At 48.3% G+C, this 25423-nt stretch overlaps 1 protein-coding gene across 2 annotated transcripts in view; it reads right to left on the reverse strand.

The window, feature by feature from the left end:
* LITAF (lipopolysaccharide induced TNF factor) overlaps positions 1-25423 on the reverse strand; it is a 111088-nt gene that overhangs the window by 77099 nt on the left and 8566 nt on the right. For both annotated transcript variants that reach the window (XM_067013452.1, XM_059036293.2), the window contains exon 2: positions 22963-23076. The gene's annotated coding sequence lies outside the window, so the exon portion shown is untranslated. The remainder of the gene's footprint in view (positions 1-22962; positions 23077-25423) is intronic.

Consider the following 25423-nt stretch of genomic DNA (forward strand, 5'->3'; position numbering starts at 1 on the left):
ATAAAGGAACCTGGGTCACTGCAGAGCAGAACAGAAATAAAAATGCTGATTTATCACCAGCTGGACACAGCCCCCTGGAGGCTACGTGTGTGACTTTTAAAGAAATACCCTGAAAAATGGGTCTGGCTCAGCTGAGAGCCTTGGAATCCTTTTTTTTTTTTTTTTTTCCTAATAGCTGAGATATAATTCACATACCATACAGTTCACCCATTCAGAGTGTATATAGTTCAATGGTTTTTAGTATATTCAGAGTTGTGCAACCATCACACAGTCAATTTTAGAACATTTTCACCTCAGAAAGAAACCCCGTACCTTTTATTATCACCGCCCTGTTCCTTGTGCCTACTCCTCATAGCCTTAAGCACCCACTAATCTTTTTGTCTCTATAGATTTGCCTATTCTGGACATTTCCTACGAGTGGAATCATGTACTTTGGGGCCTTTAGTGTCTTTAGCATCATGATGTCAAGGTTCACCCACGTTGTAGCACGTATCAGTACTTCATTTCTTGGGGAGGGATAAATTAGGAGTTTGGGATTAACAGATACACACTACTATATATAAAATAGATAACCAACAAGGACCTACCGTATAGCCCAGGGAATTCTATTCAGTATTTTGTAATACCTAAAATGGAAAAGAATCTGAAGAAGAATATAGATATATATAACTGGATATATATAGAATATAGAATATATATAGGTCACTTTGTTGTATACCTAAAACTAACACAAAATTGTAAATCAACTATACTGCAATAAAAAAAATAAAAATAAAATACTTCATTTCTTTTTATGACCAGTAACATTTCGTGGTACAGATACACCACATTTTGTTTATCTACTCATCCGGCTGACTGACATCTGGGTTGTTCCCTCCTTTCGGTATTATGAATAATGCTGCTACAAACCTCCCTGTACAAATTTCTGTGTGTTTCTACTTCTCTTGGGTCCACGCCTAGGAGTGGAAGTGCTGGTCATATGGGAAAGAACCTTGGAATCTTCTTCCAGATTTAGAGATCCTCCATAAACACATAGGCAAGAAATTCCACAAATAATCCCAGCACATCTTATGCAGGCTTCCTGCATGCCAGGTCCTGTTCTATATTCACTTGTAGAATCTTCACAGAAATCTACTGATCAGACACTAGTATTATCTCAACGGTACAGACAAAAAAACTGAGGCATAACTGTGCCTGGCTCCTGGGAACCTGCTCTTAACACTAGACCAGAACAAGGTTTGTGATGGGTGAGAACAAGACCAAGGGCACCCGTGAGTCACACCCTGAGGACCTGAAGCAGTGGCTTCCCCACCCTTCCTGGTGTGACCCCAAGGGACAAGCATCTCCCCCGGGGAGGAGCCCACTGAGGGCCCCCAGGCCTAGCCACACCCCTCCATCCTGGCTGAGACTTTTTGAAGGAGGGGAGGGGGTGGGCTGGGGGAGATCTTTCCTTTGCCATCAGCGAATCTGACCACTTCCCTCTCCCCTCTCCCCCCACGTCAGGACAACGGTCACAAACTCGGTCCAAAAGCATTTAGTGAGCACTTACTACATGCCAGGCACTGTGCTGTGCACAGAAGATCCTGCCAGGAGCAAAACAGACACAACCCCTGGAGCTGACACCCTAGGCGGGAGAAAGACAATACACTGCATAATAATAAATATATACGGCCCCCCCATAGTAGCGGGTCCCTCCTGGCAACTGATGCACGCACCCCTCCTCTGTTGCAGAACAAAGGACCCCATTCCTTTCCCACAGGGGACGGGTACAGCAGTGGGGTGGGCTAGGTGCCATGTGATGCACGCACACACTTAAGCAGGGCAAAGGGGCACACATTGGGTCTGAAACAGGAAGGACATCCTCACACAAGGCGATGAGGCTGAGGGGCCTCTTCAGTTCCTGGTAAGGAAGTGTTCTAGGCTCAAGGCCATTCTATGAGGCCAAGTCCAGGTTAAAAGACTGCACACTCAAGACCCCTTCCCAGCACGAGGCAATGCAGATCAAACCCAAACATCTTCTATACAGCTGGAGGGAAACGTAGAGATGAGCTTAGTCCAGGGTTTCTCAATATCAGCCATACTGACATCTGGAGCTGGAGAACCCTCTGCTGTGAAGGGCCATCTCATGCACTGTAGGGTGTCAGCAGCATCTCTGCATTCTACCCACTAGATAACGGCAGCGCTCCCCACCCTGCAGCTGCAATAGCCATCCAAGTCTTCGGGGTTACAATCTCCACCCCCACCATTTGAGAACCACTGATCTAGATAAACCCTATCCGATTACAGATGGGGAAATGGACGCCGAGAGAGGTTAAAGAATCAGAACAGCTGCCACAGACTGGGCATCTACCTGGTGCTGACCCGAAGCCAAGGGCTCTAGACGTTATCATCTTGAATCTTCGGCACCATCCTAGGAGGGAGGTGTTACCACCTCCCTTTCACACATGCAGAATCTGAAGCTCAGAGAGGCCAAGGGACTTTCCCCAGTCCACACAGCAGGTGAGTGGCCATCAGAGCCGGGCATCCCTGACTTGGGGCCCAAGTGGCCGCCTCCAGGAACTGAAGGTGAGCTTCACTGAGGGAATTTTGGTAAACAGGCAACAGCTGCTGGCAAATTCTTTAATTCCATCTGTTGACATGTCTGGCTATGGTTTTCTTCTACCATTTCTCCCCCTGCCCACATTCTCCAGGCCCCAACTTCTCATGCGTCCTGGGCAAAATGAGAAATATAAAGAGTCTGAATTCTTCATTAACCTGGACGTACTCCATTTCAACTCTTGTCCATTCTGAGATGGAGGCCTTCCTGCTGTTATGAACCTCCTTTCTTTTATGAAACAATAGGGGAGGGGAGGTCGTTGGTGAGGTTTTTAATGTCTTCATTAGGTAAAATAAAAAGTTAGCCATCTCATGTCCAACCTCATTTTTTTAAAAAAAACTTTAAATTTTAGAATAGTTTTAGGTTTAGAGAAATATTGTGAAAGGAGCACAGAGAATTCCATATACTCACATCCAGCTTCCCCTGTTATTAACATTGATACATTATTATTTACTGAAGTCTGTGCTTTATTCAGATTTCCTTAGTTTTTTTCCTAAAGTCTCTTTTCTGTTCCAGGATCCCATCCAGGACACCATATTACATGTAGGTTCCTCTGGGCTGTGACAGTTTCTCAGACTTTCCTGGTTTTTGATCACCTTGATACTTTTCAGGAATATTTGTCAAGTCCCTCAACTGGAATTTGTCTGATGGTTTTCTCATGATTAGAATGGGGCTGTGGGACTTCCCTGGCCGTCCAGCAGTTAAGACTCCACTACTACTGCAGGGGGCACAGGTTAGATCCCTGGTCGGGGAACTCAGATCCCGCATGCCATGCGGGTTGTGTATTTTGGGAGGAAGATCCCAGAGGTGAAAGGCCATTTTCATCACCATCATATCAAGGGTATGTGCCCTGAAGATGACCTATCACGGTTGGTGGTGACCTTGATCACCTGGCTAATCGAGGTAAATAATTTGGAATTCTTTTGGGTGGGAAATTCATCTCTCCTCCAAATTAAAAAAACTATCTCATATATATATATGATATATATATTTTTAACTTTCTATCAGCAAAGCCCTAATCCTGGCTTCACCACTGCAGGCTCCAGCTGGCCATATGGGATTTGCCAGAGAGACAGAGGCCCCTCTGTGTGCCAGGCCTATGTGGGGTATTTTTATTTCACATAAAAGGGTGCTTTCTGGCAAAATGGGGCTCAGCCTCCCCAATTTACAAAAGAGGCTCAGAGAGGCGTGTGGAGCCCCAGGTCACACGCTGTGAGTGGCAGCTGCTGGGTTTGAACCCACGTCTCACCCCCCTCCCCAGCCACCCCTGAGCTGGCTTATGAAAGTTAACTGCTGGCGAGCAGGAAGATACCCAGGCCACGGAGGCGGGGAAATTATATCAGCCTGGATCCTCCGCTCTCAACCCACCGGGCCCCGCCCACCCGCGAGGAGACATCCCGCGGCGCGCGGACCTTCAGCTGCTGCTGCTCCGGAAACCTGGGGTTAGAAAATGGAAAAGGTCTGGAGATGAACTGCAGGGCGCCCCAGCCAGAAGGGCGCCACCTGGCGTCTCCCCTCCCCCAGCGCCCTTTAAACGGGGCCTGGTGGGCGCCCACCCACTGGGAGAAGCCTGAACACGTCTTTAAGGGAGTCTTGGCTCACTCCCCGGACCACATCCTGAGGCTCATCTTCATCATCCCCCTGCCTCCTAGCGGGGCTGGGCTGGGCAGTGGTGATACCCGGGGGGCTACTCCTGAAGGAAAGTCTGGGAGTCCTGGACCCCACTCTTGGCCTCTAAGGTTCCCCTGGTGCACTGGGAAATGCAGCTCAGGTTCCCCGGCAGCAGCACTGGACTGAGGGGGTATCCTGCCAGGCTGATCCACCCCTTGGGAGAGCCCTTCCTGCTCTCTGGGCCTGGGGGTCCTCCTCTGTAAACTGGGGGTAAGAGCTGACTCCCCGGGAGCTGCCCAGTCCCCTGCTTCCAACCCGGACGCAGCTGGCCCAGCCACCTCTGACGGGGTCCTCTCGGCCTCCGTGGCGCGTCCCCTGCTCTCTGCCACCCCCTGCAGGTCATGTGTGGAAGGGCAATTTGGCTGAAAGCACCCAGAAGGAGACAGAACTAGGTTTCTAGACCGGCATTCCTGGGTTCCCGTCCCGGCTCTACCACCTGCTAATGGAACCTCAAGTGTGCCAATGAACCCCTCAAAACTTAACCCAATGCTTTGTCATTTATAAAATGCATATAAACAGGTGAGGACATCTATGTGTCTCTGTGGTAACATTTGCCCGGGAAATTATTGCCTCCAGCCTTGTCCACTCTGTATCCTCAATGCTGTTGTGTCCACCCACCCATCTCTGCCCGGGCTGGGCCTTCAGCCTCTCTCCTGAATCCCTGCCTAGGCTTTCAAGTGGCCTCCAGTCTCCACTTTAATCCACCCTCTTAACTCCAGCCAGGGTTCTCTTTCTAAAACACAGATCTCATGAGTAACTCTCCTGCTTGCAATAATCAGAGGTCCTCTATCGATATAGTCACACCCTTCACAGCATTCAAAACCTTTTCCCTCATATCTGTCAGAATGGCTATTATCAAAAAGACAAGAGATAACAAGGGCTGGCGAGGATGTGGAGGAAAGCAAACTCTAGTGCATAGTTGGTGGGAATGCAACTTGGCTCAGCCACTATGGAAAACAGTATAGAGGCTCCTCAAAAGATTAAAAATCTAAATACCATATGATCCAGCAATTCCACTCCTGGGTATATATCCTAAGGAAATTAAACCACTATCTCGAAAAGATATCTGCATTCATTGCAGCGTTACTTACAGTAGCCAAGACATGGAAACCACTGAAGTGTCCATCGATGGATGAATGGATAAAGAAAATGTGGTATACATATACAACGGAATAGTACTCAGCCATAAAAAAGAATGAAATCTTGCCATTTGTTGCAACTGGACCTTGAGGGCATTATGCTGAGTGAAATAAGTTAGACAAAGAAAGAAAAATACTGTATGATCTCACTTTATATGTGCAATCTAAAAAAGCCAAATGATACAGAAAACAGATTGGTGATTGCCAGAGGCCAGGGGGGCAGGTAGGACTGGGGAGGCATGAAATGGGTGAAGGGGGTCAAAAGGTACAAACTTCCAGTTATAAGATAAATAAGTTCTGGGAATATAACATACAGCATAGTGATTATAGTTAACAATAATGTATTGTATAGTTGAAAGCTGCTAAGAGAGGAGATCTTAAAAGTTCTCATCACAAGAAAAAAAAATGTAACTATGCAGGGTGATGAATGTTAACTATACTTCTTGTGTTGTCACTTTACAATATATACATATATCAAATCATTATGTTGTATGCCTGGAACTAATACAACATTACATGTCAACTGTATCACAAAAAAACCCCCAAAACCAAAAACCAAAAAACCTGTTAGACCCGGGCCTTGTCTTGTCTCTGATCCAATCATTTACCATTTCTTTTTCCATCCTGGGCTCCTGCATATGAATCCACTGGCACCCTCTGCACCCCCTCACCCTATGGTGATTCCCAAATCTGGGCCTTTGCATGTGCTATTCCTGCTGCTGGAAGACATTGCCTGTATCTCTGTCCACTATTTGTCATTCAGGATACAGCTCCAATGTCCCCACTGCTGAAAAGCCTTCTTTCCTTCCCACTCCCTGCCCTGCCCTGCCCTGCCCAGAGAAGAGTGGGTCCCTCCTTTGACTTGTCCTTCAGGCATCTGCTCGGGATCCACCTCCTCCAGAAAGCCATCCCTGACCACCCCATACCCCAAAGGTCTTGAGTTGGGATAGTGTGCCTTTGGTCTGTCTGACCTCGGGTACTGAGCGCTGTGAGGTCAGGGGCTGGGTCTGAATACTCGGGTATCCCTGGCAGCCAACCACGGCCCGGCATGGAGGAAGAAGTCAGTTGGGGTTTGGTATGAATGAATAAATAAATGAATGAATGAACGGAAGAATTTGGACAAGCAAGTTAGATCTGGCGATCACAAGGAAGGGTTCTTCAGTGCTACTTGGAGGACCCTTTGGCTTCATGGGAGGTAGAAAAGGCTTTGCTCTGACAGATCATGGCTCCTTTGACCCCATCTAAGCCTGTTTCTCCACAGGCAAACTTGGGAAAATATTAAGCCATTGCCCAGGTGGTTATAAGGATTGACTGGGATCACATTGTTATTGGTTTATAGCCTGGACCCCGAAAGCCTTATGTCAAAGCTCATGGGACCTTTAGGTGTTTAGCCTTCATGATGGGATTCTAGGAGGGACTGTCCAGGACACACAGTGCCCAAAGTCTCCAGTGCCCACCCTCCACCCCCTCCACCCCCCACTGGGCCCTCTGTACCTAACACTGGCCACCAGTCTGCTCTTCCAGCTGAGCCCCAGGCAGGCTTTTCCAGGGTCTGGGCTTTAGCCTCTCTCGGCCCCTCAGTCTCTGCAATCCTCCCTGCATCCCTGCTCCCCGGGGACATCCATCAGCGTCTGGCCAGCTGTTGTCCAGAGCAGCCACTTCCGACTAGCCCGCCATGCATCACCGCAGCCCAGGGGACTTCAGCCCAGCTGCAGCCATCAGCCCCAGCACCTACCCTGGGGCTGGGGTTCCCGGCAGCCTGTCTGCTTAACCCCAATTCGAGAAATGGACAGAAGCTGGGTGGGGGTGGGTAGGGGAGACCCTCCACTCCAGCTGTTAGGAGGGTGCACCCCTACAACTGACCTGCTGACAGAGGCCTTTTGCAGGCCACCCAGTCAAAGGGAATTAGGAGCCTAATTAGGAGCCTTATTTAGCAGCAACGGACAGCTGACCTCTATTGAGTGTTTGCTGTGTGTTCTGACCCTCCACCAAGCGCATTTCCTGCCTCTGCTAATTCAATCGTCAAAACAAAACAAAACAAAAACAGTCCATGAGGGGGAACTTCCCTGGCGGTCCAGTGGTTAAGACAATGCAGGGGGTTGCGGGTTCGACCCCTGGTTGGGGAGCCAAGATCCAACATGTCTCGCAGCCAAAAAACCAAAACATAAAACAGAAGCAATACTGTAACAAGTTCCATAAAGACTTTAAAAACGGTCCACATCAAACAAATAAACAAAAACAACCCATGAGGTCGGTTCTGTTATCATCCCACTTCACAGGTGGGGAGACCGAGGTTCAGAGTGATGCTGTGACTTGCCCAGAGTCACGTGGCGGGGAAGTGCCACAGCTGGGACTCAGACCCAGACTGAACGATTCTGGAATCCACGCTCCTTCTATACCCTACACAGGTGCCTGAGTGGAAGTACATGGCAGACAGAGGGAAATAAGGACCGGGGTGGAAGGGAAAGAGGGATTCCTGCTCAGAGAGGCATTCCTTGGGAGCTTTGAGAGATGGGCAAGATGTGGGTGGGCAGAGGACTGATGGGGATGTGTGCTTAGCAGGAGGAGCACCTGGAGCAAAGGCACGGAGGTGGGAGCCTGAACAACTATCGGTGCAAAAGAGTGCGAGTCAGCAAGATACACAAGACACACACACAGTGTGAGGCTTGTAGGTGATGTGGATGTGTGTGAATGACTGCATTTGTTAGTGATTGTGACTCTGTGTGTGTAAAAGTATGAAAGGCTTTGAAATGGGCAAAAAAGATGATGGGTGTCTTGCCTAGCGCACCCTTCTGGGTTATCCTGGCCTTTCATCATCTTCAAGGTATTTCACACGATGTAGAAAACCGATTGTAATGCAAATTATTCTCCTCCATAGAAATGCAAATTACTTGCATCCGGTAGAGACACAATTGATTTTTGCCCGGCGCACACTGACCAGTTTTGCACCTATTTGTAAGTTCATTTTAGCACTCCTCATTGCCTGCGTTTGTGTGTGCCTGTGCTTTTTAATCCTCCTTTGAATTGGCTGTAACATCTTACTAGTTCCCTCATAACTTCATGAGTCAAATAAAATCTTTGACATACGTTCAAAGATTTTATATTTGTGTGAGAGTCCTGAGTTTTCTTTCTTAAAAAGATATTCCTGGGCTTCTCGGGCGGCACAGTGGTTGAGAGTCCGCCTGCCGATGCAGGGGACACGGGTTCGTGCCCGGGTCTGGGAAGATCCCACATGCCGCGGAGCGGCTGGGCCCGTGAGCCATGGCCGCTGAGCCTGCGCGTCCGGAGCCAGTGCTCCGCAACGGGAGAGACCACAACAGTGAGAGGGTACAAAAAAGATATTTCTTTACCAGTGCCCTTGTGCCTGCCCGCTCAGGGGCTGCAAAGCCTGCACACCCCCTGCCCCCTGCCCTGGCGCCCCTCAGGCTCTGGCCTGTCTAGCTGACCACAGACAGTATCCCCCCCGTGGGATGCCCAGACCAATCATGGCTCTTGTGACATTAGTCAGCACTTACTACACGCCCAGCACTGGACTGAGCAATTTAAATGTCTGAGATCGATTCTTTCTCCCAACACTGCTGTGAGGCAGGTGGTCTCATCACCTCCATTTGACAGATGGGGAAACTGAGGATCAGAGAGGTGAAAAAGTCAGCTAGAGAGGAGGTGCCAAGGCCAGGATTTGAACCTCAGCCATCTGACTCCCGTGCCCATGGGTTCCTCCACTATCTACAAGTGAGTGGGCTTCTCTAGCTGCTCCAGCTCAGAGAAGGTAGGAATAAGGGCTCCCAAAGGCTGAGCCCCAGCCCTGCCACAGAGCAGTAGGGGAGGCTGTTCCTCAGTGGGGAGCACCTACTATGTGCCAGGCCCCAGCCAGGCACTTCGCATGCACACTCCCACAGTGTCCTCACCATAGTAAGGCAGGTCCTGCCTCATCCCTGTTGGACAGAGGAGGACACAGGCTCAGAGAGGTTAAGCAACTTGTCCAAGGTCACAGAGCAGAGCTGGGATTTGAACCCAGGTCAGTGTGTCTCCCAAGTCTGGTCCAGGTTCGGTCTGCCTTCCCCCGGTCTGCAGGGGGGTCACTTATCCCAGCCAGGGTTCAGAGGGGACTGCAGTCAGCAGTGGTGGACATTGGTCCCCTCCCCGACGTGCATCCTGCCTGGGAGATACAGACATTCCCTTCAGAAGGAGCTGGAGTTGGGAGTGCCAGGTGTGCCAGACCCACCCTGCCCCCTTCTCCAAGAACAGTCTGGGGCCTCCCAATCAGCTGAAATTGGAGCTTTGCTGCTGTCTGCATGCTCCTGCATACCTCAGCCTCAGTTCCCACACCCGGAATCCTGCTCCCTCCACCACGCACAAAGGGTAGCTCACTTGTTAAACCACACAGCACAAGGTTAAAAGGAGCCCTGCAGTGCTTCCTGTCTCAGTAAGTGGCACCTCCACCCACATACGAGCACAGCTGTTATGCACGCTCATAGCACCGTGAACTCCTGGGTAACATGTATCACAGTTATGACTGAAAATCCCACGAGGTCCTCTCAGTTTCGCTGTGAACCTGAAACTGCTTCAAAAATTAAAGTCTTAAGAGAGAGTTGTTTTTTTTAATCCCATGAGAGTATCTAAGAATCTGTCCCCAAAATACAAATCCATGTACGCACAAGGTTTTGTTGTTGCCATTGCAGCACTAATAGTATCAGCAGACTGGAAACAATACAAACATGTACCAAAAGGAAACTGGTTGAATAAAATGGACATCCACATAAGAGAGCGCTACACAGCTATGAAAAGGAACAAAGGTGCTCTCTTAATCCTACACTGGAATGATCTCCAGGATGTATGATTAAGTGAAAAAAGCAGAAATAAAATCCAAGGAGCAGAACTGTGTATGCAAAGTATTCTATCTTCTGAATATGTGTGGGGTGTATATACATTTGCTTATATTTTCAGAAAGAAACAATGGCAAGATAAAGCAGAAGCTAACAAAAGTTGTTACCTATGGGGAGAGAGGTAATTAGCGAAAGGGAAAGATGTGGAAGCTGGATTTCACTGAGTGTATCTGGTTTTAGAGTATTTAGTTTGTAAATGCAAACTTATAAAATTGTAAAGCCAAGACAAAAAAAAAAAGCAATCTCTTAAAATAAAAATATCCAACAGAAATGAGTAAAGTTGACTAAATGTCAACTTGGCAAACACACTAAGAAGGATTATAGGAAGTGACTTTAAAACAGCATTTTGATTGTACATCCCTAATGGGCTTTAACCTAAGGACCACAGGAGCACAACGAAATCTTCAACAGCACTCAGTTATCTTACAGGTAGTGATTATATTGGTATTATTAGGTTGAAACTTTCTGCTTTATAATATAGGATAAAGAAGAAATTGGATTAATATTGTTAGGAACAAAGATTTTCTGTGTAAAAATAAAAAAAGATACACAAAATCAAATAAGTTAACTGAAAACCTTGTAATCTTTTTTTTTTTTTTTTTGCGGTACGCGGGCCTCTCACCGCTGTGGTCTCTCCTGTTGCGGAGCACAGGCTCCAGACGCGCAGGCTCAGTAGTTGTGGCTCACGGGCCCAGCCGCTCCGTGGCATGTGGGATCTTCCCGGACCGGGGCACGAACCCGCGTCCCCTGCATCCGCAGGTGGACTCCCAACCATGCGCCACCAGGGAAGCCCAAACCTTGTAATCTTTTTTTTTTTTTTTTTTTTTTTTTTTTTTTTTTTTGCGGTATGCGGGCCTCTCACTGTTGTGGCCTCTCCCGTTGCGGAGCACAGGCTCCGGACGCGCAGGCTCAGCGGCCATAGCTCACGGGCTTAGTTGCTCCGCGGCACGTGGGATCTTCCCGGACCAGGGCACGAACCCGTGTCTCCTGCATCGGCAGGCGGATTCTCAACCACTGCGCCACCAGGGAAGCCCAAACCTTGTAATCTTAAATGTGAATGATAATTATCATTGTCTCCAGCTTTAAGCCTAGATGCAATGATAACCCAGTGGGAATGAGCATCCCTAATATCTAGATTGTGATTCCTAACTCCCATTTATTGCCAAAAGGAACAGGGCTCCTCTGAGAAACAGCTGATTCCAGGCAGAAAATGCATGAGATGAATCTGGGACATGTCATCCATAAATCAAGAAAACTGTCAAAGACTACAGAGGTCATGTCGAAAGGAAGCAGGATGCAGGGGGAAGAGACTCCCGTTTACTTGTGCTGGGTACAGTTCTAAGCACTTTACAAGTATTAACTCACCCTTAGGAAAATTACTTAACATCATTTAATCCTCACAATAAGCTTGTCATGAGATTTGCATGATCACGCTCGTTTTATAGATGAGCAAACTGAGTCCCAGGCGATGAAGTAAATTGCCTAAGATCACGCAGCAGTTAGATGGCTGAGTGAGGATTTGAATCCATGCCCTTGGCCATCTTCTAAGCTGCCTCTTCATTAATGCAGGATGATCAGCATCGAAGTAGAAAAGGAAAATCAAGAAAATGGCCCAAGGCTTGGCAGAGGCCAGTCTGGGGAGTGGTTAGAACCACAGAGAGTACCCCCTTGTTGGGCCACCTGTGCCTATAACCAGGGTGCTCAGAGGCTGACCCCAGTGGGGATCAAGGACCAGTTGTGATGTGCTCGGCTCCATACCCTGGTCAGCTGCAGACCACACTCCCATAATGCTCAGCCTCCCTACAGCTACTCCTCACATCCTTCTGACTCTCCTGGGGACACCTGGGCTCTCTTCCTCAAGACCACCACTTCAGAGCAGCTCACCATTTACTTCCTCACAGTGCCCAGCCAGGTGGGAATGGGCATTCCTATTGCTCAGATGGGGAAACGAAGGCTCGGAGAGGTATTGAGCTCTCCAAGGTCATGGCGCTTGGGAAGAGGCTGATTCTGGCATCCGTGCCCTTGTCCCACCCTCTCTCTTTCTTCAGTTGGCTCGTTCTCTTTGGAAGGTGGAGCACGGGGTGTTGGTGGTCCATGCCGAGGAGTGAGTTACCCTCATTTTGGTGTGGGTCATCGCCCCAGCTTCAGCTGGGAGCTTGGAGGAGGGGTCTGTGTACATGAGCTTGAGGCAAGAAGGCTGCTTTCCCCAAAGAGAAAGGAGCCTGCCATCCAAAGCACTCTGGACAACTCCTGCCCTCCGTGTCCATACAGCCACTGCACCCGACCAATTCTACCTCCAGAACACTCCTGGAATCTGTTCCCTCTTCACGTGAACTAAAGCCACCACCCTGGCCCAGGCCACCATCAGCTCTCACCTGGACTGTGGAAGCCCCCCCCCGCGCCCCCCCCGCCCCGCTTCCTCCCTCTTCTCCTCCAATCCACTGCAAGAGAGAAAGGGCAGATTCCAGACGTGCTTTGAAGGTGGGATTGACAGCATTTGTGACAAATGGGCAAATGAATATATTTAGTTTCTGCCATCATCAATGTGCCTCCCTTTTCTACCTAGGCCTGATTTTATTTCTTTTTAGATAACCAGTAAGGTGGAAATACCAGGCTCTCCACAAGACCTGGAGGCTGGGCCAAGCCCCCACCATTCCCTGCCCCCTCTACCCCCCAGCCCAGCCGTCCACTTTCTGCTGGAGGCTGTTTAAGAGGCAGCAAATCAATGCTTAAGAGCAAGGATCTCACACTCTCTGCAGTGACTAAAAGGCAAGGAAATAAAAGAGAGAACCGTTATAGCTTACAAGGGATTTAAGGGAAATACCAGCCAAATGAAATGTACAGACTTTGTCTCTTGATTTGAACCATTAAACACATTTAGAAAACAAACGGGGTGCGGGGGAAGATGGGATTCGAGAGGATATTACAGAACCATGAACTTCTTGTAGGTGTGATGTGAAAGTGATTAAAAGAAAATGTGGTTATTTAAGAAAGTTCACATCACAGAGATACATTCTGAAGAATTTATGAATGAAATGCTTAGATGATATGATTTGTGATAGAAGAATCCAGCAGGGAAATGGGTGGGGGCAGAGCTGCAACCAGATGGTTTAGAGGACGGTGCACCTTTCTCAAAAGATATGGAGGTTCCTTAAAAAACGAAAACTAGAGCTACCATATGATCCTGCAATGCCACTCCTGGCCAAAAGGCATAATTCGAAAAGATACATGCACCCCTATGTTCACTGCAGCACTATTCACAATAGCCAAGACATGGAAGCAACCTAAACGTCCACTGACAAATGAATGAATAAAGAAGATGTGGTACATTTATAAGATGGAATACTACTCAGCCATAAAAAGGAATGAAATATGCCATTTGCAGCAACATGGATGGACCTAGAGATTATTATACTAAGTAACTCAGACAGAGAAAGACAAATATATGATATTGCTTATATGTGGAATCTAAAAAAATTTGATACAAATGAACTTATATACAAAACAGGAATAAACCCACAGACATAGAAAACAAACTAACGGTTACCAAAGGGGAAAGGGGTCGGGGGAGAGATAAATTAAAAGTTTGGGGGGCTTCCCTGGTGGCGCAGTGGTTGGGAGTCCACCTGCCGATGCAGGGGACGCGGGTTCGTGCCCCGGTCTGGGAGGATCCCGCGTGCCGCTGAGCGGCTGGGCCCGTGGGCCGTGGCCGCTGGGCCTGCGCGTCCGGAGCCTGTGCTCCGCAGCGGGAGAGGCCACAGCGGTGAGGCTCGCATACCACAAAAGAAAAAAAAAGAAAAAGAAAAAAAAAAAAAGTTTGGGATTAACATATACACACTACCACATATAAAATAAATAAATAAGGACCTACTGTGTAGCACAGGGAACTACATTCAGTATTTCGTAATAACCTATAAGGGAAAAGAATCTGAAAAAAAATATATATATGTATATATACCTGAATATCACTTTGCTGTACACCTAGAATTAACACATTGTAAATCAAATATACTTCAATTAAAAAATAATTAGATATATACAACACTATGTATAAAATAGATAACTAATGAGAACCTACTGTATAGCATAGGGAACTCTACTCAATGATCTGGGAAGGAAATCCAAAAAAGGGGATATGTATACATATAACTGATTCAATTTACTATATAGCAGAATCTAACACAACACTGTAAAGCAACCATATTCCAATAAAATTTTTTTAAAAAATCATTAGAAAAAGACATACTTCACATGATTCCAGTAAAAGCACGGTGTCTAGAACTAGAGCAGCCTGTGGTTTACTGATGCTGATAAGAACATGGGGGAAGCACTCTTGCGCTGGGGACACTTATTGACTAAACTCTTATCCTGTTTACTCTTGTCTATATCAGGGACGGATGTGAGGATATTAGAGCTAGACTGTGGAGTTCAAACCTTGCTCTGACACTTCTTTGCATGTGACCTTGGCAAGTCACAGTCCCACTGTGTGCCTCAGTTTCCCCATCTGTCAAGGGGGGGTGTAATAATGTCTGTCTGATAGAATTGTGGTGAGAGTCACAGGAGTTAACCAGCATGTCACCACCACTAAAGAAACGTCAGCTCTGATTATTGCTATCAGGTAATATTTGAGTGTTCCCATGATTTTTTTTTCACATTTCATTTGTCTGAGTCGATCTGGACCCCCTGGGGAAGACACAGAACACCTGGCTTTGTTGTTGTTGTTTTAAATAGATATATTGAGCTATAATTCACATACCATGCAATTCCCCCACTTAAAGAGTAAAATTCAGTGGGTTTTTCTTGTGTCATCCATCACCATAATCGGTTTTAGAACGTTGCCCCCAAAGAGGCCACTGCTTCAAGGAAGGGGTAGGGTAGTGACTCTGAGCCCGCTGTGACTTCTCTTCTGGCAGAAGGGGTGGGTTGTGGGGACCACCACCTCCCCACTGCTCCTCTGGGGTGGGAGCAGCCAGCCCGTCCTGCAGTGTTCTTTAGGGACACCAGGGACCGGCCAGCTGGCCTGGGCTCCAGACCCACTGCATTTAGAGAGAGACCTCCATGCACCTCTCTCTAGGTCGATGATAATCTACCACAATTTAATTTCCTCCTTTTTTCTCGGGAGGGAGGGAGAGAGAACCACTAGCCAGATACACTGGGTGTTAAAGCTGCAACAAGGCCTGTCAAGGGGCATTTAATGACCGGCCCCTGGAAGAGGGGGGAAACCAAGGGATCAGAATGGCTCTGGGGCGTCTGGCCCAGCAACTGGGGAGCTGGTGGCGACATTTACCGAATGAAGGGAGGCAGGCAGGAAAGGGGCGGACAAATCTGGATCTCTCATCATCAAGAAACTCTTGCGAGGCTTGAATAGGATTTGACAAACCTTCCAGATGAGACTGAGCTGGGTTCACACTGCATCCGGGTCTCCTGGCATGTAAAACAGGCTGTAAAACCTGAAGGGTCCGTGTGAGGGGCCAGGTCAGGGCACACCCAGCATGAGGCATGGCTCACGGTAGGAGGTCCATGCACTGTGGCCTTGACACTGATGGGTGTAGTTCCCTCCCTGGCTGCACATGTTGGGGAAATTCCAGCCCAGGGAGTACCTGTAACGGGGGTGAAGGAAGCAGAAGGGCTAGAAAGGGCTAAAATAGGGAACTACGGGTAAGGGGGTTTCCAGGCTGAGCAAAAAGGGAGATTCTGGTAGGTCAGGGGCGTGGAGCCCATCACCCCTGCCTGAAACCCGCCAGACCTCCCCAGTGCCATGCTCACAAGTGCCATCCAGGCCTGGTCCACCCCTTGGTCCCCTTCTCCCACCACTTCTTTCCCTCCCAGCCCGCGGCTTCTTTGGTCCCACCTCAAGCCTTTGCCTTGACTGTTCTCCCCACCTCCCCCCCAAACAATGCGTTTCCATGACTGTCTTCTTTGCATCCTCAGATGAAGCATCACCTTGACCCCCTCTCTCACGTAGCCCCCAGCCCACCCTCCCCGAGTCTCTATCACATCACTCGTTAGAGCATTTATCTGTCTCTGAAGTTATATTTCATGATGTATTTATCAATGTGTTTTCGTGTTCCTGGCCTCTCCCTCTTGACTGTCAGGCCCCTGTGGGCAGGGATCTTGTCTCCTTGTTCATGCTCTGTCCCTAGAACTTGGCATGTGCATCCTGAGTGGCCTAATGGACATTCCCAGGGGGAGGGCTGGGCTGAGCCTAGGTGGGGGCTTCCTGGGAGGAGGCCTCTAGGAGCCCTTGATCCCCAAGGAAGGGAATGAGCCTCTGGCTCTCAGCCAGCAAGGCAGGCAAGGGTCCAGCCCAGAGATGGTCACTCAGCAACTCCAGGGCACGGTGGGGCTCAAAGGAGGTAGAAGACTCTTGTCTCCTGGAATGTGTCATCCACGGGGGCAGGGTCAGCACTCCTCGTGTCCCCAGGCCCATGGCTCTGGCCAGGGGGCTCTTGGCTGGTTGGTGGCCAGTGGGTGGCCAGGGCCCTGGAGGCTCGTCAGACCCTTCTCCTGAGAATAGGCTGCTCCCAGCTGGCCCGGCCCTGCTTAGGGCAGGACACCAGGCCTCACCCTGAATCCCCCCTTTGCTCTCTCTGCAGACTCCCCAGGGCTGGGCCTGTCGGCTGACTTGGCTGGCTCTTTGCTAAAAATCCTCCACACCTGACCATCCCTGCCTCAGTCCAAGTCCTTCACGGGCTGCAGGGACCTCCTCCCTGCTCTCCCGGCCCCTCTGATCTGTTCTCCATGAGGCAGACACAGCCAGCTCTTTAAAGTTTAATTTGGGTCCCACCCATCTTTCCAGGGAGGATGAAACCCTTTAACGTCCTTGCATTGCTTTGCGGATAAAGCTCAGCAACCCTCCCCGCTACCTGACCTTTCCACCCCGACCTCACCTCCGTGGCCAGCGGCGTCTCACACATTACTCCCCTCTGGGTGTTTCTTGACCACTGGGCCTTTGCACATATGGTTCCCTCTGCCTGGAAAAATCTTTCTGCCTCTCTCTGCTCAGTTAGTTGTCCTCGCTCAGCTTTCAGATCAGGCCTCAAACATCACGTCTTCCAGGAAACCTCAGGTCCCTGTCAAGGTCGCATCCCTCTACACATTCTTACAGCACCGTATATTTGCCTTTGAGGATTGTTCAGGGTGACTGTATAATTACGTTTAATGTCTGCCTCCCCTTAGACTGAAATGTGCTGAGACTGGGAACCTTCTCTTACCTGCCTCTCAGCACTGCACCTGGTGCATCAAAGTCTGGATGCAGCGGAGACATGTGCGTTCCTTCGTGCATTTGCTCTCCATAAACATTTGATGAGAATCCACTGTCTCTGGGCTACCAGGTTGGCATAGACCTGATCCTGGCCCTCAGGGGGCTCAGCCTGCTGGGGACCACACACTACAGTGAGACCCGGGCTGGGCAGCGGTCATAGAGCAGGACCTCAGAGAGGGCTTCTCAAGACTTGAGCAGTGAGTGGAAGTCTGAGAAAAGAGGGGGAAGGGAACCCCAGTCGTGAGAACAGCCTGTGCAAAGGCCTTGAGACAGGAGGAGACAGGAGGCATCAGGGAACTGCAGTGGCTGAGCGTGGCTCCAGTGCAGGGAGGGAGGAAGGGGTGGAAGATACAAGGGCAGATGGAGATGCTCAGGACCCAGAGTTACCTTCCTGCCTCACTCCCCTGTGGTCTCCCCCCAGGACAGGTCAGGACCTGCCAGAATCACGCTCACCAGCTCCAACTCCCTCCCTCTGGGGCCAGAGCAGCAGGGACAGGGTTTGGCAGGGGCCGAGGGCAGTGTGGGAGGATTTTCCTCTGTGCATTGGGAACCAGGGAGCCCAGGAGGCACCAGCTCTGCTCAGAAATGATTCTCGTTTTCTTGCACAACCCTCGCTCTCAGCCAGTTCTCACCAAGTGCTCAGCTGCCTATGTACCATGTCCATGCTACAGATAGAGAAACCGAGGCTCGGAGATTGGGGTCTTGGAGCTAAGATGAGTCAGAGCCGGGCTTGAACCCACAGGCTGTGTGACTCAGAGCCCAGAACGTGTTCCTTGCAGAGCCTGTACCATGTGGGGCAGTCTGGTTCCAGCACAGGGCCCATCACGCTCAGGACTATCAAAACAGCATCAGCTCCCTGTCTGAGGGGATTGCTGGCTCTGTTCTTAGGCAGGTCCTACGGCTGCACACCCCATCAGCCCATTCCAGAGTTACAGGGGTTCTCTGTCAGGCAGGCACACTGCCTGGAATCCCAGTCTTTGCAGAGGCCCTGAGGATGCCCTGACAGAGCTGCTGGTGCAGGACCCCCATAAACAGGAGGGAGCACCTTGCTGGACGCAGAGGGTTCTGGGGCTCGGAGGGTGGGCTGTGGCCTTTGCCCACCTCTCACCTCACATGGGGAGGCTGGCAGGTAGGTTCCATCTTAATTCCTGGTACCACTTTCCCTTCCGGAAGCTTCTCCTTGACCGGAGTGAGATCCAAGGGGGTAGAGTCCTGCCTGCACCCCTGGACCCCAGGGCCCCATCCACAGCCTCATCCCCAAGCACAGCCCCAGGGCCAGCCCTGAGCCTGCGGGCTCCGGGCTCAATTTGTGCGTGAGCAGCCTCTCAGCTCTTCCTGGCTTTGTTGTTTTTCCAGTATTTTCTCTCAATTATTTCTTTTCCTCTAAATATGACTGTATAGATTTTGTTATAGATACAATACATTAAATATTTTCAATAAATTACATATCTCTTTTCATTATATATTAATAGGTTAATATATTATGTTAAGATATTCCTATATATTATAATGATAATGCATATTAATGTAACAATAACACTACACATTAGAATTTTATTATTCTGTTAACTTCAACAGGAAGAGCTCTCAGACCCTATCATTTGTCAGTACCGCAATCTGGGACTTGACATTTCTCTGAAGTCAGTAGTTGTTATTATCCACCTGTTTATAAAAGCTGCCCGTGAACTGCAATTCTTTTCTGGAAACAGCACCCACCTTACGGGGTTGTGGGGAGGGTCAGATGAGGTGACTGGCACTCAGGACAGTCAGCACTCAACAAACACCAGCTTGTCATTCTGGCTCAGCAGAACTGTGTCTTCATATGTTTCAAATTATCCTTTAAAGTCAGTAAATCAAAAAGAATAAGGCACGTCTATGTGTGATGATAAGGAGTGAATTTCAAGATATATTTTCAAGTGAGAAAAGCAAAGAATAGAACACCATGTATAGAATATTACCATCTGTGCTTTTTAAATAGGGATATATCTTTATCCATCCATCCATTCATCCATCCACCCATCCATCTCCTGCGTTCAAACAGGATAGCTCTGGAAGGACACACAGAGAAGATGGAGCACATGCACCTGCACCCCCACCTCCTCCCCTTTTCCTCTGGTTTTCTCCAAACGTGTATGGTATATGATGCATGATACTTCTGTATTTATTGTCCATCCCTCCCAGTAGAATGGAAGCCCCACGAGGGCAGGGATGTCCACCTGTTGTGTTTGCTGTTGTGACTCCCACACCCAGAACTCTGCTGTCCAATGGGTCAGTCACCAGCCACATGTGTTGCTTGAGCCCTTGACACTGGGCTGGTCAGAACTGACATGTGATATGTGAATCAAATCCACATTGGGTTTTGAAGACTCAGTGTGTCATGGACTGAATTGTGTCCCCCCTTCCAAATATCTATGTTGAAGACCTAACCCCCATTTCCTCAGAATATGACTATGTTTGGAGACAGGGCATTTAAAGAGGTAATTAAGGTAAAATGAGGCTATTAGGGTGGGCCCTAATCCAACCTGACTGGTGTCTTTACAAGAAGAGGAGATTAGGACACTGAGAGAAACCAGGGACCACACACACAGAGAAAAGACCATGTGAGGACACAGCAAGAAGGCAGCTGTCTGCAAGCCAAGGAGAGAGGCCTCCCTCAGAAGAAACCAACCCTGCCAGCACCTTGATTTTGGACTACCAGCCTCTAGAACTGTGAGAAAATAAATTTCTGTTATTTAAGCCACCCCACCTGTGGTATTTTGTTATTGCAGCCTGAGCTAACTAATATACCATGAAAAGATCATTAAATTTCATTAATAATTTTTGTATTGATTCTATATACTAGATTTGGATATACTGGGTTAAAGAAATATATTATTATTTCAAGAAATTAATTTCACCTGTTTCTTTTTACTTTTTTTTTTTTTTTTTTTTTTTTTGTGATACGCGGGCCTCTCACTGTTGTGGCCTCTCCCATTGCGGAGCACAGGCTCCGGACGCGCAGGCTCAGCGGCCATGGCTCACGGGCCCAGCCGCTCCGCGGCATGTGGGATCTTCCCAGACTGGGGCACGAACCCGTGTCCCCTGCATCGGCAGGCGGATTCTCAACCACTGCGCCACCAGGGAAGCCCTCTTTTTACTTTTTAAATGTGGCTCTTGGAAAATTTTAAATTTCATGTGCAGCTCTCATTGGTGGCTGACATCATACTTTCTGACACCATAGCCTGGCACAGTGCCTGGCACATAGTAGGTGCTCAGTAAGTATCTGTTGAATAGATCAATTAAAATAGTTGTCTTTGGGAAGTGACTGGAAGATGGGAGGAAGGGTGACTGGCTTTACACTGTATTCCCTTTGAGTTTACCATGAGCAAGTATCTTCTTAAAAAAAGAGGGAGAACGAGAGATCTAAAATAAAATACGATCAAACACTCCCTTTGTGATGACTTAGTATATTAAGACAAAACAAGAGTCGCCCTCATACACTTAAAAGATGCCTCTTGGACTTCCCTGGTGGCGCAGTGGTTAAGAATCCGCCTGCCGGGTCTTCCCTGGTGGTGCAATGGTTGAGAATCTGCCTGGCAATGCAGGGACACAGGTTCAAGCCCTGGTCTGGGAAGATCCCACATGCCGCAGAGCAACTGGGCCCGTGAGCCACAACTACTGAGCCTGCACGCCTGGAGCCTGTGCTCCACAACAAGAGAGGCTGCGATAGTGAGAGGCCCGTGCACCGTGATGAAGAGTGGCCCCCACTCGCCACAACTAGAGAAAGCCCTCACACAGAAACGAAGACCCAACACAGCCAAAAATAAAAATTAAAAAAAAAAAAAAAAAAAAGAATCCACCTGCCAATGCAGGGGACACAGGGTTCGATCCCTGGTCCCAGAAGATCCCACATGTCGTGGAGTAACTAAGCCCGTGTGCCACAACCACTGAGCCTGTGCTCTAGAGCCCACGAGTCACAACTACTGAGCCTGTGTGCCACAACTACTGAAGCCCGTGTGTGTAGAGCCCGTGCTACACAAGAAAAGCCACCACAATGAGAAGCCCATGCACTACAGCGAAGAGTAGTCCCTGCTCGCCGCAACTAGAGAAAGCCTGCGTACAGCAACAAAGACCCAGCGCAGCCAAAAATAAATAAATAAATAAATAAAATAAAAGATGGCTCTCGCAGGTATGCACGTAATAGTCAGTCACCAGGTGCCCTCAGATGGATGAGTGTGTCAGCCACGAACTGCTGGAAACCTGAGTCTCGGATGTGGGAGATTCCTCTCCACACCCCAGGCTCAGGCAGGGAAGCAGGTCCCAGAGTCTCCTGCACAAGTCCCCTCCCCAGGATGAAAAAAACACAGGGCTGGGCCCAGGGACAGCCCCCCAGTGTCAACAACCTAAGGTGCCCCCCGAGGTCCCTCCAGTCCTCCTGCCTGGGGTTTGCTTTGTCCATCTATACAATGGGCACATTGGGCTCACTCCATTTTTCAAACTGTTTTTTTCGGCCACACCGCAGGACATGCAAGATCTTCGTACCCCAAACAGGGATCGAACCCACGCCCCCTGCAGTGGAAGCACAGCGTCCTAACCACTGGACAGACAGGGAATTCCCATTTTTCAAACCTTTTTACCACGGAAAATTTCAAACACATACAAAAACACAGAGAATAATAAAGGGAGCCTCCAAGCACTGTTCCCTCCCCTCCCCAACCATCAACTCAACATTTTCTTTCACATTTACCCCCTCCCCACCCTGACTATTTTAAAGCAATTCCCCAACAGAGTATCACTTCATCTGTAACTAGTTCAATATGTTTCTCCAAAAGACAAAGCCTCTTTTTCAAAACATAACCACAGAACCACTATCATACCAAATAAAAGTGAATAACAGCTTAATATCATCCAGGATCCCCTTGGTGGTCACATCCCCCAAATATCAACTTAAAACAAAACAGTTAATACGTTCAATCAGGATCCAAACAAGGTCTGAACATTGAAATCAGTTTATGTTTCTTAAACCCCTTTTATTGTAGACTTTATTTTGTTGTTGTTGTTGTCCTCCTATTTTATTTTTTTATTTTAAAATTTTTATTGGGGTAGAGTTGATTTACAATGTCGTGTCAGTTGCAGGTGTGCAGCAAAATGAATCTGTTATCCATATACATTAAAGTAGACTTTAGATTGCTCCAGTATATCCTTCTATTCCCTCCCATTGCCCATCTCTCGCCCTCCTGCCAATATCCACCATATTAGTGATCTATTTGCTGCATAATGAATTTCCACAGAACGCAGCACTTAAAACAACAAACATTTATTATTCCATAGTTTTTGTTGGGCAGGAATCTGGGCGTGACTTCCTCCAGTGAGAACCCTTAAGAGTTTCTCACTGCAATCTAAGTGTGGGTGGGGCTATGGTCTCACCTGCAGGCATGACTGGGCAAGGATCCAGCTTCCAAGCTCCCTCAGTACGCGCTGGCAGCATTCAGTTCCTTTCCACGTGGGCCCCTCCAACGTGGCAGCTCACAACATGGCAACCTGTGTCATCAAAGTGAGCAAAGGAGAGGGAGCAGTGGGTCTCACACTTGTGTGTGCACCAGACTTTCCTGGAGGAAATGTTAAAACAGAACTCTCTAGGCTCCACCCCCAGAGCTCCTGATCCAGCAGGCTTGGGTAGGGCCCAAGGACGTGCATTGTAAAAAAAATTAACATTTATTTATTTATTTTATTTTGCCTGCGCCAGGTCTTAGTTGCGGCACGCAGGATCTTCGTTGGGGCAAGCACAATCTTTTAGTTGCGGTATGCGGGATTCTTAGTTGCAGCATGCACATGGGCTCTAGTTCCCCGACCAGGGGTCTAACCCGGGGCCCCCTGCATTGGGAGTACAGAGTCTTACCCACTGGACCATCAAGAAAGTCCCAGGATGCGCATTTCTAACAAGCTCCCAGGTGATGCTGGGGACCACACGTTGAGAGATACAGAATTATAGGTACCCCCTCTCTAATTTTTTATTTCTTCATTGCATTTTATCTGTTGAGGGGCCACTCTTAAGAAGTCCAGGGTGAAGACGATGGTTTCAATCTTGGATGCAAATGAGAATTACTTGGTGAAAAACTAAAAATACAGTTGCCATATGATCCAGCAATCCCACTCCTGTGCATATATCCAGACAAAACTGTAATTCAAAAAGATAAATGTACCCCCTACATTCACAGCAGCACTATTCACAATAGCCTTTTGGCTATTGTGAAACAACATAAATATCCATTGACAGATGAATGGATAAAGAAGATGTGGTATATATATACACACCTATATATAATGGAATACTACTCAGCCATAAAAAAGAAATAATGCTATTTACAGCAACATGGATGGACCTAGAGATTATCACACTAAGCAAAGGAAGTCAAAAAGAGAAAGACAAATACAGTATGATATCACTTAAATGTGGAATCTAAAATGCAACACAAATGAACCTATCTACAAAACAGAAACAGACTCACAGACATAGAGAACAGACTTGTGATTGCCAAGGCAGAATGGGGTGGGGGAGGGAAGGATTGGGAGCTGGGGATTAGCAGATGCAAACTATTATATATCGGATGGATGAACAACAAGGTCCTACTGTATAGCACAGGGAACTATATTCAATATCCTGTGATAAACCATAATGGAAAAGAATATGAAAAAGAACATATACATAATTGAATCACTTTGCTATAGAGCAGAAATTAACACAACATTGTAAATCAAGTATACTTCAATAAAATTGAAAAAAAAAATTACTTGGTGAACTTTAAAGGGTCACACCCTCTCCACATCCCCAGCGGGGCCTGGGAGACAATCACTGAAAAAGCAAATGTCACAATAGCAACTCTGATGCTCAAGCCCAGCTATGGGCCACTCATGCATCTAGTTGTAGATTATTTCTAAATCTTTTAGCAAAGTGGGGCCAGTTATTCCCATTTTACAGATAAGGAAATTGAGGTCCCAAGAAGGTAACAGGAAAGTGGCAGAGCTGGGCTCAAACACAGACCCAAGTGCTTTGTCTGTCAGTGGGTCACAGGCCTGTAACTTATGCTGGAGTCTCCGTCCTCTCTCGGTGGAAACTCCTCTGCCCTCAGATCTAGAGAAGAAAGTTGCTTGTGGTCAGGCTCAGCTGTGGATAAAAGTGCCTAAGAGCTGGGCCTTGGGAATAATTCCTGCCTGACCCCAAAGCAACCCCAGGCCCAGGATGGCAGCTGTGAATAATGGATGACACTGGGGAGAACCTTGTGGCCTGTGATTCATCTCCACTGTGATGGCCAACTACCTCTGGGGATGGGGAAGATGGACGGACTTCCCCACCAGGAGGCCCTGCCTCTCCCCTCCATCCCCAGCCTCTCCCCAGCCTCAGAGTCAAAGGTAGGGGCCACCAGGGAATCAGGGGTCAACCCCACTGCTTATCACATCCTCATTTCAACCTCTAGTCCCTTCCTCCTGGAGAGGCAGGGCCCAGAGACTAGATGCTGGAGGGTGAGGGAGGGAGGGAGGGAATGGCTTTGATGTGTGGTGGTGACGGATGAGGGCTCTGTAGCTAGACTGCCAGGGTTCAAGTCCTCTGACATATGCTAGCATTGTGCTCTTGGGGGACTCACTCATCCTATTTGAGACTCAGTTTCCTCGTCTGTAAAGTGTGGAAAATACCATCGACATCATGGAGTTGTCAGGGGTTAAGTGAGTAAATAACACATGTAAAGTGCTTGGCATCACCTGGCACATGGTAAGTACTCAATAAATGCTAGTTAGTGTTCTTATGCTGTGTACCCGGCAATGTGGGAAGCTTCCTGCGTAATTTGTCTTATGCAATCCTTACGGCAACCAAGGGCAGTATCTGCTATAA

The sequence above is a fragment of the Kogia breviceps genome, chromosome 14 (assembly GCF_026419965.1).
Source record: "Kogia breviceps isolate mKogBre1 chromosome 14, mKogBre1 haplotype 1, whole genome shotgun sequence".
Lineage (NCBI taxonomy): Eukaryota > Metazoa > Chordata > Mammalia > Artiodactyla > Physeteridae > Kogia > Kogia breviceps.